The sequence below is a fragment of the Anopheles funestus genome, chromosome 3RL (genome assembly GCF_943734845.2).
Source record: "Anopheles funestus chromosome 3RL, idAnoFuneDA-416_04, whole genome shotgun sequence".
Lineage (NCBI taxonomy): Eukaryota > Metazoa > Arthropoda > Insecta > Diptera > Culicidae > Anopheles > Anopheles funestus.
In genome coordinates this window covers 34844822-34861631 of record NC_064599.1, presented here as the reverse complement: position 1 = coordinate 34861631, position 16810 = coordinate 34844822, and the positions used below count along the sequence as shown (strand labels likewise).

The 16810-nt window shown below is 38.0% G+C and overlaps 1 protein-coding gene across 5 annotated transcripts in view; it reads right to left on the bottom strand.

Moving 5' to 3' along the window:
- LOC125771669 (uncharacterized) overlaps positions 1–16810 on the bottom strand; it is a 142233-nt gene that overhangs the window by 74973 nt on the left and 50450 nt on the right. For 4 of the 5 annotated variants that reach the window (XM_049442526.1, XM_049442527.1, XM_049442525.1 and 1 more), the window contains exon 3: positions 7438–7480. The exons of the other annotated variant lie outside the window; for it this stretch is intronic. The gene's annotated coding sequence lies outside the window, so the exon portion shown is untranslated. The remainder of the gene's footprint in view (positions 1–7437; positions 7481–16810) is intronic. 5 annotated transcript variants of the gene reach the window in all.

Genomic DNA, 16810 nt, shown 5'->3' with positions numbered 1-16810 from the left:
TATAAACTCACTTTCCTTTTTGGGCACTGTCATCATTTCATCAATCTTCACTTCATCGACAGGAAGTTTTGGGCTGGTTGGTAGATTAATAAAGTCCCTCTTCAGTTGGTTCCACTACCCGCAGCGAAACAACGGGGTAGACAGAGAGGTTTAAATATCGAGTCACCGGTCCAATGGGTGGCATGTTGCTGACAGAAGCAGTACACCAAAATCATTCCCTTTCCGATGCTGATTAGTAAGGTGAATCATCTTTGAAGCGTACGAAGCTGAAAAAGGGTCAGTATTTCGATCGTGTTCTGCACTGAAACCTCGATCTACTTAATGAGCTGTCACTGACGGTTGCGGTGGGTGCTGGAACTTGGTACCCGGCTTTAAACCACCCGCTGGGAAATGGTGCCAAAAGGAAATTAATACAAAACCCTTCTTTCTAGCACACCAGAACCCCAAGAACTAGAGCTGGGGGATTTTAAATTTTTTATGGTGAAAAAGCACCGCACAGCCAGGGATTAAATATTTCCTAAAGTGCTTAAAATCTAGCACGGAAATCGAACCTGTCCAATTTGATTAAGAAGTCAATCAATTATATATCCACCACTCTTCAGTCGCAGTGGTGCAGTACCGAAAAGTTCTCAGCGTTCAACGCTACCCAGACTTCTTCCCAATGTTCCTAAAAACTGTGACTTCTTTGCATCTTGTCGGAACTTTCGAAGAAATGAAGCAAGGCTTAAGAATTACAGCCAGATAATACCCAGCACCTTCTTCACGGTGGCATTAACGAATGCTGACTGTTCGGTAATTTTTCATCACCATCTGGCTACCGTTCGGATACCAATAACTTCCCAGCGAGATGTATTAATGAGGCCTGCAGGAATCGGGGTAGCTTTCACGGCGGCGATGGTGACAAATTTGAACCCATAGACCATATCGGCGAATGATGTAACAACGAGCTTCTTAGAGACGTTTCAAACGGGAAACTGCAAGATGCAGATTTAACTGATAAAATGCAATTAAACATTACATCACGAAGGGAGGACTTGATCGATCGATCATTAGAAGGTGCCGACTGGAAGGAAGCTGTTTTGCTCGAGATGCTAAATTTGAATACTATTAAAGGAACACAAATAGTGAGTCATTATCGATGTGACTCTGCTTGGAATTTCAATAACTCACTTGAAGACTTGCAATGTACGAAAATTGGTAAATTTGTTTGTGTAATTGAGTTTTTGCTTGAGTTAAATAGGGAATGATGATGAGACAAATGAGGTTTTTTGGGGCTTTATTCATTGACATTACACATCAACTTTTGGTTATGGAATCATTCACTTATTTATTTTAGCTTATTTTTTCCACTATACATTCTTAGAACCAAGCACAAAAAATAGCTAACGAATAGATGAGCTCGTACGCATAAATCATATGTTGAGTATCGGAGCATAACAGCGCGCAGACAAATGCCAAGAGCTTACATTGACATTTCGAGACAAATATGTGGATGTACCCAGCGAGCGATACAAAACAAAATCCGCCCCATACAAACTGCTTCATCCGAAAACCGATTGAAAGTACATGAAGCATGAGCATCCGACCAGCGACACTAAGGCTTCAGTACCTTTAATGTCAGCACTCTACCGTTCGTACATAGAGTACTCGGTTGAAACTGAAACCTTTCCAACAAACAGCCCACTTCGACAGTAGGTAGCCTCATCCGTTTGCTCTTTATTGGATAATTTGGCTCGATATGAAGGTTTTGGTCTGCCCGTGTCTGGGCCATTGCCCCATCGACGTTGATGCGTTTGCCAATGGGAAACGGATGGGCCACGCCGCAGAGTACTTGACCGTGCAGAATCGGTCAAGACAATTAATGTTAAATGTGAATGAGATGAATAAAAGCAACTAAAGAAACAAAAAAAAGGAAGAAACAACACTCCAATTCCTTTCCTCGACTATGAGGCACATGATATATGTTAATGTAATACAAATCTCCACCGCAAGGTTGCCCACGTGAAAGGAAGGCGCGTCGGAAGCAACCGGCGAGACACACACTCACTCGACAAACGATCGGGTGAATGGCATTTAAGGGTGGCATGGCGCTTGAATTTTAGGTCGCAACCACAAAACGGTGCATTCCGGTGTTGGTTGTGTGTGTGTGTCTGTGTTTACTCAATGTAACAGAAGCGAAATATCATCTCCAATGCTACATTGTTGCCTTCATTCCAACGGTTTGCACTCTGCTCTTGTGACCATCCCACTTAAAGGAAGGGTTTGATTCGTTTGTGTGTTCTTATGAAGACATGTTTTATGCCGGCATTTACCCGTAGAGTATTAGAGCTCCTACTGTTATTACATTCCAACGAATGGAATCTAATTGATTTTTTTTGTTGCTTTGTATTGCATAAATGTCAAACATGTCCAACATTTTGATGCATTCATTTCATTTCAAATTTGGGAATTAAATCAGTGCTGCTAAAAGCCGTAGGTTGACGTGAAGAATTAAGGTACGATCACTTAAAAGCATTGAACTATAAAAACTTGATAGCATTAAATCCCTTTAAATATCTTAACACGAACATTTTCAATGTTCCGAAACATGTCCCGATATCCTAAAACATCCAGAAGTTCTTTCATTTTACACTACAACACATCAACCTCAGTCATGTCAATACTTCTTCCAGCAAGGGATAAAAACAAGCTAGCAACGAGGACACGAATCTGGTCGTGATAGTTTATTTTTTTTATTTTTAGCTCTATTTCCAGTTTAAATTAAATCTTGCTGCATGATATTCTTTTCCCTTCCCAATCGGCACCTGGTTCTGGTTTACTCGGACAGTATTTTTTCCGTTTTCGTATTTCCATTCCACATTTTGAATCGTGCTTGTCGACCGTGTCTAGCAACACAGCCAGCTTATTGCATTGCTGCTCCAATACTACGATTGCTGGTGTGGAGCGATGTACACAGTCGGTAGACTCTGTAGTGGAGAGTAGAAACGAAAAAAACGAAACACCAGGAGAAACCAGCAAAAGAAATCACTCAGACACGCTGGGCCGTACCTGTGAACCTTGAAAGATTCTACCCCCCAAAAAAAAAGGGAATGGATGATCATTCACTTCCAGACACCGATGCAAACCACTTTAAGATGCCACTCCACGGTTGAACGCTACAGAACAGTTCCACAGCATTCATCAAGCGAAGCAACACTCGAATGGTAGAAGGTTTTTCAGCGATTCGAGATGGCGCACCGATGGGTGAAAAGCCGTCAGGCTTTATTACGTAAAGGCTTTGGCATTTCAACGCCAAACCGTTTCGGTGGCCTTTCTAGCGTTTCGCCTTACCGACGTGCAGAACGTGTTGCACCAACAAAAAAAGACGGCAAACACACACACACACAAGTAGACTTCATTAGATGCACAAACAAAACAATTTGCTGCCGAAGTCCCGATGGGGTGGCACCATACGGAGCACAATTCGTGATCGAGATCGTCAGACACTGCTCGAAGGTAATTAGCAAATTAGCAAACTTGCTCGATTGAAAGAAAACGAAAAAAAAGCAGGCATAAAGCTAGGTGTTGATATCATTCATCTACAAATGAGCAGAGGTTTCAGCTAAGCCGTAAGTTGTTGTGCTAATTCCAAACCTGACGAAACAGTTTCGTCTATTTGATACTCAAGAGTCGATGCAGTACTCACGATGCCTCTGTGTTCTAAAGGTTTCTTTCAGAGCGTTCCCACCTAAAACGGGCACAGAATATTACAACACTTTAACTTAACCCTTCTTAAAAACTACCTTGAGTGTACATCTATAAAAGTTCCGTTTTTACACACGCTAAGTGCTCTACTCTCCAATATCCAACCGAGATGACACTGAGTACGGCTCCATTTACCGTGAAACGCAAGGCGTATCTACTAACCTTGATTTTTCACTATTTCACCAGCTAATGGGCAGGATAAGCGGCCTGTCATTTACAACCGAACTCACTTTGGGCACCATTATTTCATGAGTCCGTCCGATTCATTTCTTAATCTGCTCACCGCTTCCTACCACCGAACGTAGGTAAAGACATGCAATCTTTCTTTTTCTTTTCACGGTGAATGAACGTCTACAAACAAACAGAAGAAACAAAAACCATACCATCGCATCCAAATCCATTCTGGTTCGATGCAAGTGAAATTGGTCGACTTTGTCGACATGGTTCCAAACCCTCAGCAATGCTACCCGAGCCTGACCTGGTTCGCTTGGGCCGGCATTTTTGCGCCAACCATAATGAGTGTCTCACTGCGGAGGTTCTGCATATGTGCACAAATAGATCTTTTGCATCAATTCGGGGATGGGGGAGGCCCCGATTCGAACCATGCGAACAATACCCGCGACGTTGCGCCATGCAAAAAAAAACTGTATGAACACACCACCTTCGGAAGGTGAAACTCCTCAGCTGGGAAATGATACTCCGACTGTGCATAAAAGTAGCCAGCTTAACGCTCCCAAAAAGATCGGTTAACCACGTTCTGAGCCGATGGTTATCTACGATTGGCTGCTTTTAACCTTCCCAACGTTTGTGTGCACGAAGTCACTTAAAATCTCGATACCGAGATTCCCGTGCTACCCGAGGCTGGTTGTTACACATTTCAGTTTTTTCATCATCCACCATCTTCCATCGCCCGTATGGGGTGACCCTGGAACATAAGCACACACCTTGGTGCGGTGTTGGTTTTGTTGTTTCTCCATTCCACCGCCGTGTATGTCCAAATGCGTCCCAAATTAGAGTAATAACCCTAATCACCCGTTCGGTTAAAGAAGTGGTGCGTGTTGCTTCACGCACCGTACTCATACATATCCGTATTGGTCATCGTTGGCGTGATTTACCGGACCGGAGTCTCTCAGGCCGGTCGGTAAATTTCGTTGTCGTGCAAGACGTTGGAATTTTGGGGATGGTGGTACGAACTTTTTTTTCTCTCTTTACTTACGGGTAACGTTTAATTAATTGTAGCGCTCACGAAAAACACTAACCCCGGAACAGGAACTGGGATGGAAAAATTCGTTGAATTGATTTCATACGAGGAGATTTTCTGCTGCGTAATAGTAGCTGTTTTCAAGCAATTTCGCAGATGGTTTGTATAATTTAACGTTTTGTGGAAGTTCAAGGTAAATGTGTTTAAGTGCACGCAATGTACTTAGATTGGGTTATATTTCCAATCGCGTTTAATATCCATAGATTATTAAAAGGAACATAACGAATTATCCATTAGGTACAAACAACATAAACCTTATTTATTTCAATCCACTCATCTATTCAATTCGATTATTCATGTCCATTACTGGGATTTGTGATGGATTAGAAAAAAGAACATTTTAATTATTCTTCCGTATTCCAAAAAGGAGTAGACAAAACAGATAAAAGAACTTGGCAAATCAACCATTCGTTGTCTATGTTTTGATAAAGTTAATGCCTTTTTCAAATGGTCGATTTCAATTACAACACTTTACTGCATGTTCCAATATTAACTTCATCTAGAATTTGAAAAAATTAAATGATCGATAAAATTATGAGTAAATAACGCGTAAAACGATCGTGTTCGATCGATCGATTGTACAATGAGGTGCTTTCAACCATTTTGTAGGCAAAGCAATTTTTATAAAAAATTTCATCCTCGATCGCCAATCCTTCTTATGATACTCAGATGCTTGCGACAGATTTTTTTAAGGGCAAACTTCACACAGAGGATCAAATGCAACAATTTCGAAACTTACACGCAATGGCAATTAAACACCAAAGCTTCGAAAATGCTCGAAAAAAAATGCTAATATTTTTTATTTGTGTGGAATTTGCTAAGGATCTGTCCAATCAGTGTGAAGTCGATCGGTAGATCCTAAACTGTTTTTTCTCGAATGCATATTTAGCCTATGATTCACGCAAAATTTGTTTCCCTTCATTACATTCATTAGATGTCTTTTTATCAACCAAAATGAATTCATTTTTGCATGCATACGTTATTGTGATATTTTTGAACTGTTTTGTAATGTTTTTTGCTTAAAAAAATCTTTATTGATTACAACCTGAGTACACTATTAGTAAATGGTGCAACAAAAATGTTAAATTCTTTTTTCTTTTCTTAATCTGTATCATCTTCTTACCATCTAAGCATTGGTACAAGATCTTCCCAATGAAATAAAATTAATTTGTCACCGAGTTCAAGAACTGTAAACTACTAGCATGATGTTCAATTATGTAAGTATACTTGATTTTCCGAGCCAACGGGTAGTGTAGATATAAAATTTGCATCATCGTAAAAACGTGCTCCGCTGCACAGCACATCAAAGAGCGCAATCAATAGCAAAACATCATGCCATGAATTGTTTGATCATTATCATCACATTTGAAGATGGTGACTGTTTTTCATGTAAAGAATTTTGAAACAAATACCCGTACTCATTGTAGCGAAGCATACGCTCCATTAACCACAGTCGAAGCTAAAGCGTCCCGTACCGTACCGACCCCAGTTACAGCTGATGAGTTGTAAACCAGTTGTAATTAAATCGTTGCTACATCTGCTATACACATACAGTACACAGTACCTCCCGGGGGGGAACCGGACCCCAGGCGTAGATTGGCCTGTGGGTCCGGTTTGTCACACAGAAACCCTTAACCAATGCTTTCTGTGAACCATAAGGCTCGTTTTCGCTTGTCCACTGGAGTCGTTCACTGGCTGTGCGAAAAAAAACACTCCCCTACAACAACCAGCCGATGTTCAACGTGGTTGTGCTCGATGATGATGACGTTCAGCAATGCGACTTGCTTGTGTACGACAAGTAGTGTAGTAAATGTCGTCATGTCATTCGAATGTTGTATCGATCTGGTACCATTTTTACACGCTCACTCAATATTGGACCATAAATTTTCCCATGCTTGCAAACGTGCACTGCCGGCAAATCTGGACGGTAATTATTAAATTCAATCAGTTTCAAGTATTTTTCCCTTAAAACAAATATGCCACACATCGAAACACTGGCGCACTTTCTGGGGCAGTGAAGTCGCATACATTCATCGAATAAAACTCTTTCAGCGAACGGAGCGAATACATTGTGTGACAAATTTGCGGTAAATTTCGCACCTACAACATATTGTGGAGTATACATTTTTAATCAAATTTTCCCCTTTCACTGGGAAGCGCACCATCGGCAGTTGTATGGTACTGTTCATCGTTATCGCTTCTGATTTTCGTCGTGCGCGAAACGTTGCACACCATTAACGAAATTAATTTTCTTTATTTTCTATCAATTAATAATGCGCAACCAGCTTCATACAACCGATTGCTTCGAATAAAGTGTTTTTTGTCTGACACTTGCATATTATTTATTTTCCATCCATCTGCTTCAACTTCAACGCAAATGCGAATACTTATGGTATTAAAAATTGCAATTTTCAACCAACAAGATTTCTTACCTTTGTTTTGTTTTAGCTTTTCCTCTTTTCTAGGCGTTTTAATCTGAAAATAAAGGCAAGAAAAAAGTTCATCTGTTAATTTAATGATCATCAGCATATTGTTTACAGTATTGTTGACAACCAATTATTATATATTGATATATATTGATTATATATTGTTATATATTGATTGTTTTGCGAAAAATTACACACGTAAACAGTCCAAAAAATTTCCGATTAATAGTTAGTTTAAACATGCTTTTTCTAAACAGAACTTCACACGTTGATGGAGAATATGATGAACATTATCAAATGTTTTAGTTGGTTTATTTCAATGTTTAAGTTTGATTTAATCCAATTTTATTTCATTCTTTCAATAATGCATTCTGCAAAATCGTCCGAATTACATCAACTCTGACCACATTCTACCATCTGACCATTTTCTATGGACACTTCTATATTTTTGTAATTATCAATTTATTTATTTCTATATTCATTTTGTAATATTCTGTTACAACAAATTAAGTTAACAAATACAGGGTTTCTCAGGCCAGCTCAACACCGTAACACCAATTTTCAACAACGTAAAATGTGTATCCGAAAATGTATATAGAATTCGAATCCGGTAACTCTTTTCAACATGGTAAAACTAGGTCTCTAATCCGTAAAATCATTACTCAACACTGGGAAATACATGCTTGACGAACACGACGCTGACTGAATGTTTATGCTGCCTATTTCGATACTATCAACATCCGTTACATTTCATTCGATATAATCAAATGAATATCATATTGTTTATAGATTATATCTTAAACAATTAATTCCCATAAACTATAACAATAAGAAACATAAAAAAATACTGAATTGCTCTTAACATTATATGCAACAAATGTAGGTAAATATGGGCCAAAAAACAAATTATTTTCTTAATTTTGCTTCACACGAACTAAAAGAACTGAAAGGATGAAAGATAAATAAACAAATAAAATAAACAAATTCATAAATATTTTGTTTTTCAAATGAAAATTAGCTTCGATTGTAAAGCTTACGTTTAAATTTTCAAATGCTTGAACATCGATTACAATGGAGCATCGAAATACGTAGACTAAACAGGCTGCATGACAGATCTGCCGAATACACATTTCCCAGTGTTGAGTAATGATTTTACGGATTCGAGACCTAGTTTTACCATGTTGAAAAGAGTTACCGGATTAGAATTCGATATACATTTTCGGATACACATTTTACGTTGTTGAAAAGTGCTGTTAAGGTGTTGAGCTGGCCTGAGAAACCCTGTAAGTTGAAATAAAGGCTTAAAGTAAATAAGTGTTACGTTTAATTCTTGAAACTTTATGGAAAAAAATCACTTGGAAAATAGAGAAATAGATACAAAAAATTAAATAAGAATTATTTATGATTTTCGACTTAAAATAAATCAAAATCTAACTCCAATTCCAAAAAACTGCTTTTTTCTGCATATCATTTCCTTGAGTTTTGTAGGTGTAGATTTTTTACACAATACTACCAGAACTGATTTCTGCTGGCTTTCAGTTCGGACGGAACAACTCTGTAACTCAATAATTTCTAAAGAATTGCTGTAAATGGCCGGTTTATCTCTTGGAAAATCGTTTGTAATGTTAGGAAAATTCCGACTAGTTTCATACATCTTTTGTTTCTATAAGATAAGTTCAGTATATTCATTTCGGTTTAATGTATCATGTGCCATGGCTTCAAGGAATTCTTTATCATATCTAATCAAATCAAATTAAATTTATCTTTAATTGCTTTTGATTTAAAACAATTGCAAACAATTATTGCACACTTTCAACAAGTTTTTTCAACTTTATTTACCAACAGCAAGTAATTCCGGACATCCAGCAACAACTTTGACAAATTCGTCATAAAAGAAAAGGAAACACTTGTTTCACCAGTACAATGACACAAAGTAAAAGTATACAAAGCAATGCAATAGAATACAAATTTGTGGTCGGGTTACAGAAAATGCCATTACTAACAAAACAATTGTGCACTTTCAACACTCATGTGCAAAAACTTCACCACTCCCTTTTCTGAAAAAAAAACAGTTCACCTTGATGTTGTGTGTGATTCATAGGTTGTGCGCTCAATTTCTAACCTTTTGTCGGACTCGGCAGTTAATGGTAAAAACAGAAACATATTCCACATTGACAAGCTTTACCATTCGTGTTGTGCAGTGACCACGAACATATCATATCCGTAATTGGGTGAGACCAGGTCAGTATTAGAAATAGAAAGAAGTAGAAAAAGAGGACGAAGCAAAGAAGAAAAAACGGTCGAACAAGACGATAAAAATAGTTCCAACTTTCTACCAGAATGAAACATCGACCACCGTCTACGCTGGGGACGTGCGCTGCATAAGCGCTATAGGAACGGGGCTCACACTTGCCCAACGGGGCAAAAGGAACCGACCAAGCCCGTCCCCGAAAGCAGTGAAAATTACACCCAATCAACACGGGCGGGAATCGGGCACTGAAATGAAACCGTACGTCTGGTATAGATGCCGGTGCTGGTCAACTTTCTTTCGTCTCTACACGAATGTAGCGGCACGCTCGTACGTCCAGTGGGCCAATATGCGTGTAGATTGGAGGCAAAAACAACACTAAAAAAACCGGGAGACACGCATTTCGAAACCCAAACCCATCGGTGATCGTGCGTCTTGGGTGCGGTCAGGGATCAGTGCCAGACAAGTGAAAAGTAAAATCATAACAGAGTGCCGACACGTCGCATGCTGCGGGCGGCCGAACGAATGCAAACCCTTTTCCTATTTGTCGACCCGCACAGTAATGTACACCCCGTAAGATCACGATCGAGTAAAAACCACCTAATGAAGGACGGGAAAGTGGTTTTTGCGAAGAAGAAGAAAAAAACCTGGTGTCCCCGGCGATGGGTTTTCGGACGACTTTTCCTTCAGTGCAAGTGCATTCTACTGATGAAATTCTTTCGTTTAACGCATTCGACTACTCCGGTGACCCACTAAACGTCGAACATTCCCATGCTCCGTGCAATGTTCAACAAGGGAGTACATTAAAGAGATATGCTACAGAAACTTCAGTTTATTTCATTATTGCCTTGCTGTGTAATGCCTTTAAGCGTATTCGTAAGCCACCAGGAGCAGGTTAGTTGTGTGCTGGAAGCAAAATGTCTCTACGGTTGAATGATTTGCAATGTGGCTAAGCGTTGGTGCTTGTTAATCTTCTTATCACAACTTGTACATACCATAGAGTGTGTTACAAGCCAAACTTCGTATCACAAAAGGACAGCATATGGGCTAAAGTATCATCCTTATCATAACTGCGGTCGAGAGTTTCTAATCCGGCAATTACATCTCGTGAATGTACTTCTATCCTTCAATCCTTAATGCTTGAAAGCATGTTGCAACGGAGATGTTAGGGAAATGACATTCTGTCGAACTACTGTTGAACATAGTTCTTGGAAGTATGAGTTTCATGGGGATATTATGTATTACTCATTTACCAAAGTAAACTATGGTTAATTCTTAATTAAATAAAAACATTTCTTAAATTTGTTTTAAATTTCACGAAACAAATTTATGTGTAACTAGTACAAAAAAACACAAATATAATTTTGATCAACCACAACAAGCTTCAATTTTTGCAGAAGCGAGAGTAATATAAGGATTTGTGTAACTAATAATCAAGCTACTAATAATACCTCACGTGCCACTACAGTGTGTAACATAATGATATGGCTACTAGTTTTTTAAAATAAAGAACAAATTTAAATTGATACATCAAAAAGATAACCGATAAATACGCTAATTCGCGTATTTATAAATATATTTATATTAATATTCATCATACCATATCATACCGATGAAATAGTGTATCTGAAGGTATTACATGCACTTGTAGTTCTCGTACAATGATCCTTTGTAGATTGGTAATTACATTCATTTCTCCCAAGTCCAAAATACGATGCATACACCACACTCACTCCTAATGCATCACTGACTTTTTTTTATTTGAAACCACTCTTTAAAACATTTTTTACGGGGCAAAATACTTTTCTATCCAAGTCACAACGGGGGTCACATGAAATCGCTGCTAGCAGCCATTAGTGTGATTGCAAGCAAAGCTATCATCCACGCTGACCCTTTCGGTGTGAAGCACAATGTAGCAGGGTTTGTTGTCAATTAGCTGCCCCATCAGATGCCCTTTGCTTTCTTCCCACGGAAAAAGCGGAAGGGTTATTTGGTAAAGTTTGTTTTCCTCAAGATTTTTAGTTACCGATTGGAATGATTCCTAATACGAAAACGAATAAAATAAATATTTATATTTAATAAAACTTTGTTCAACTCCTGGTTTCATCTGTTTGATTTTCACTTTTCCGTCTCATTCTCGAGTGCGTTGGAAGAGAATGTAGAGAAGAGAAAGAGTCTATTTAAATAGTCTCTAAGTCTGTCTCTTTAAGTCTTTTTTTAAACCTACAGTATAGTGTAGTGGTAATGTAACAATATTGTAAATAAACAAATTAAATAATTGACAATAGTAATAAAAAAGTATGTTTGTACTAGCTCATAACAAGTAAAATTATAAATTAAATAAAAATATGTCTTTATCATATTGTGCAATATACGTGCTTGATAAAACTATGCTTAGCTAAGCGTAACGTCAGTTCGCTTATCACATAAAAAGACATCATTTCTCAAGCAGGACGACGAGATTAAACTTAAAATTAACAGCAATAGACACACGCGTGTTGCGTGTTTGTTTGAAACTGTTGCCGCTTAAATAATCTTTCCACTCGAAGGAGTAAGAACATGACAAAGGTTGTTTATTTTCCCACCAGGCTGGCGAACACGTTCTAAATTTTGCACTCTTTTTCATATAGTTTCCGTCAATCAGCTATCAACATGCTGTTTTAATGTTTATTACATATTATTTATATTACGCAACACATGGCACACAGTTGCACAATGTATATGTTCACACCAAAAAAGTCGTTTTTTCCATTGTATTTAGTATTACGTGTGGTCAGATAAAAAAAAACCCACTCTGGAATAAAACTCACCAGCTAAATAACACATTAAGCTAGAGAAATCAATCAATCATCATTCCGCTCCGTTCAACAAAGTTTTGCCATTAATGTACATTTTTCTGCATTTTGTTATTTCAGTAGACAGGGATCCTACTGCCTTTATCATTCAGCTCACATCACACATTAATAAAGATACCATTTTTATCAAACAAAACAACCATCTTTACACCATCATCAACGCTTCACACGTTACCTTCGGCCATGATTGATGCACCGACAAAAGTGCATTGTTTTGCAGTAGTCCGTGTATGTGTGTCTGTGTTTGTGCCTAGACTCATCACTCCCACCACGACAGGCGTGAAAGTGCATCCGGTTGCATTTGCGAAATATCTTAACGCTGTTTTCCCTTTTCGATAAGCGCATCTTCTTTTACTTCTTCGTCGTTGCGCCAAAAGGGCGACAGAGAAATCGCACCGTTTATAGTGACTTATCAAATCGGTAGATAAACTAGGTGGGGAGATCTATATACTGCTGGATAGTCCGACACGAGTCGGACATTTTGCCACCAACCTGCACATCCGAAGCTCCGAACCGTTAAAGAAAGGAAATAAATCGAAGTTGTGCAAAACGGCAGTTGATTGAATTTTATGCGCGCTCCGGAATCACACCAAGTAAGTTAGTGGCCGGTATGGCATTTGAAGCATTCGGTTGCGTTGGATGATGAAAAAGCAAGAGAAAAAAAGCAACGAGGAATAAGGAGAAAGGAATGGGCACCGATTTTTACAGTACCAATCCGTACCCGAAAACGTTAGATCGTGTCATACAATCAGTGTGTCTTTCGTGACTCAGGTTGAGAAGGTTAATAGGAGGTTTCACTTTTACTTTTATTTCATTGCCGCGCCTCGTGCTTTCGTTAATCGTCATGCCGACCGTTGTGCGGGTTTCACGCGCGCGCTTGTAAGCTTCCCTTGTATGATATGCTTTTTTCTTTCTTTCTCTCTTGCCTGTGAATTCTCTTTTTAGTCATTTTTCTTACACCCAAAAGGTGCACCACGTGATGGGGTTTGAGACTATTACTTGGTGCGATGTGTACGACCTGTCAATTTAAAAATTTGACGTTTCTATTTAACAATTGTCAGTGGGGAAAATACTAATCCGTGCAATCAGTTTTGTCTCGATAAAGGTCAACGGCAATGGATGTGGGAAATGAATACCATATATTTGGTAATTGGTTTCATACTCAGACAATTGCAGAAGCTTTACAAATCGTCAAACAAAAATGGATCAGTTAAATCAGTAAATTGTCAAATGTGTGTTGTACTTCTTTTTAACCATTCTATGGACTTGTTATCTTACATACATGGAATCAATCGCATCAATCTACGCCAGTTTCCATTACACGGATAAATCGATATTAAACTCAGATACTCGAAAACAGAAGTCATTAGCTTCTTATGAGGGCAACTAACTCATATACACCTATTTCCAATTATTATGAACAAGTCAAATGTCTTTATCAAATAAATAAACAAGAACATTGTATATGTTTCATCCAATTCAATTTAAACCATCTCCTACTTAGTGACATAGTTGTTTTACTGTAAATTTACTATAAATATGTAAGTATAACAACAAAATGACAGATGTTTACAGTTCAACAACTTAATTATAAATAAAACCAGTAGGATGATAGTGATTCGTAAGTTCTTAACTCTTCTTCGCCTAGGCCATTACAATCTCAAAATATTTCTGGCTTCATTTGACTTTATCTACTCGAAGCATGATAGTCAGTTCAGCTTGTCGTGGTATAGTCCGAATGGGTTTCGATTCCCAGTCCCGTAGTGTATGTACAAACACCAAACACTAATGGACCATCTAAAAAAAATGATTAAACCTGATAAAAATGTCAAATTTTTCTTACTATTTTGTTGAACTTAGTTTAGAGAAAAACTACCTTCAAAATTAAACATATGCGATTTTTCAAGGCGTAGAGTTTACTCTTCGGGTTGCAACTTTGTTATCTATCGTTGATGATTTATTTGAATATTTTTAATCAATATCAAAAAGACACCTTAAGAACATGCTGACTTTATATCTTAATTTAATTTTGTACTAGAAATTAAGAAAATTCTATTAAAATATTTAAGATAATTAGTGACATTAAAAACGAACAAAAGGGATTAAAATATAGGCGAAAGAAACTAATGACAAAAATGATTAAAATTTCTTTCATCTCTAATCTCTTGCAGTTAATTGCTCAACTTCCTCCTCAGTGTTTATTTATAATAGAAGAAACTATTTCATAATTATCAACCAGCTATTTCTTCTCAACTTTTCCACACATGTCACACGGTCAGATTGATACTCTACCTGATAGCGTGTTCTCACCGTACCAGCTTGCACCAACTTTTTCACCTCATTTACACATGACCAGGTTCGTGGCTGGTGCAGCGTTGATATTTAAAAAAAGAGGTAAAAATAATCATAAATCACTCACGAATTGGGTGACTGGGTATGTGCCACGCGAGTCTTTAGAGAGAAAAAAAGCATCACACTATGTCGAAATGTTGCCGATTTTTTTGTCTTTCTTTTCGGCAGATCTATGAATTTCTACACTCATCCGCTTGAGAGTGAACAACAAAAAAAAACACATAACACCCCTGTGAAACCATACCCAGTGGTCGGGTCAGCCGTATCGAGACACACCGGTGGAAATACGATGGATAATGGAATAATTCAGGAAATGACTTAATTACTAAACATGGAATTTCGGAACCACGGAGCACGTTGCCACCAGTGTGCCACACCATTGCAAGGCATGTGATGTGCGATTTTTATTTTTGCCATCCCTTTTTTATATTCGCTGTCTCACCGGCTGCTTTTGGTTGTGCGCACGATGGGGGCTTTTTTGTGTTGCTTTTTTGCTTTTTACCAACTTTGCCTCATTGCCATCGGTACAATAAAATTTTCAACGCCTGTTCACACCATTTTGCTAACCAGCATTGGATCCGCTGATGGTGAGGTTAATAGTCGGATGGCACAATGATTGAGACACCGGAAATGAAACCGACCAAGGGGGTAACGTTGGCTAAGTCATGAATGTGTACGCGCGGTAGATGAATAATTGAGCGGTGAAATGAAATATTCGTGTCAGGTGTTTAGCTGCATGGTTTAAAATATAGTTTGTGCATCCGAAGGCTGTACTTTTTTTTGCTATTTTTTCATAAAAAAAGTTTTCCACTCTAGTAAAAAAGAACTTTAGCAATACGGCCATGACGTTCTTCACGAATAAAAAAAAGTGCTTGAATTTTGATAAATAACATTCAAAATTTAAAATGTAGCCACAGGTTCAAAATGGAACAAGAAAAAAGTTAAAGTAATCAACAAAATACAAATGGAAAATATTGTAACATGTAAAATCCGGTAACACATAACACCTAAATAAAACAAAACTAAAACCAAAACAACAACATAAAAAATCTATTACCATGCAAACAAAGCGAGCAAAAGTATTTAAAATATATCAAAATAAAATCCCAGATCATTGAAGTCGTATTTATTAGTTTTGGATGTTCCATATTAGGAAAAATTTTAGAAACGTGTAGAAAGACAAAATAAAAATCAATTGAAATGTCAACTGGTAAAATCATCACTGGTAATAGTAACTAGACTGTCTTTCTTCCTAGTTTGTAATTACATTAAGACAGACAGACAGACTCATCTTTAGAAAAATTATGAAAATAATAAGAGAAGTAAATCTTTACATTCAAATTAATCAATTGCAATTCATATTTTGGACTTCACAAGTTACAAATGAAACAGGAAAAATCTCTGAAAGCTGATTGTTGCATTTATTTGCATTGAAGGAAAAAAAAGTTGTATGACATTTAAAAAATCTGGTACATATGGTCTGTCTTGTTAGCTGTCAACGTTGACAACTGTCAGCGTTCGATGTTCACTTTCGTTGGGAGCCGGTTTTAAACCAACCACCCCAATGCAGCCAATGATAAGGAACGTGGTTGCATTCAGTGGTGACTACGGCAACACACTTCACCATCCAATCACTTTAGAATCGGCTTTAAACCCACTAATAAAATGTCACACCCGGGTAGGACGTCGTTCGTTCTTCTCGATTCACTTACACGCAGTTGCCTAGCGAAAAGAAAGAAACACAACTCAGCCTCAAATCATACAGGGTTAGCTGAATCGTTCGACCAGGAATGGAGCTTGCAATCGAAACCAAAAACCCCAAAGCTCCAACCTCCCCCGTTGGACCCCGGCACCTGGTGGAATGATTTATGCTAATAAAGCGCGTGCACCTTTTTTCTTCGTTTTTTGCACTATAAATAAAAAC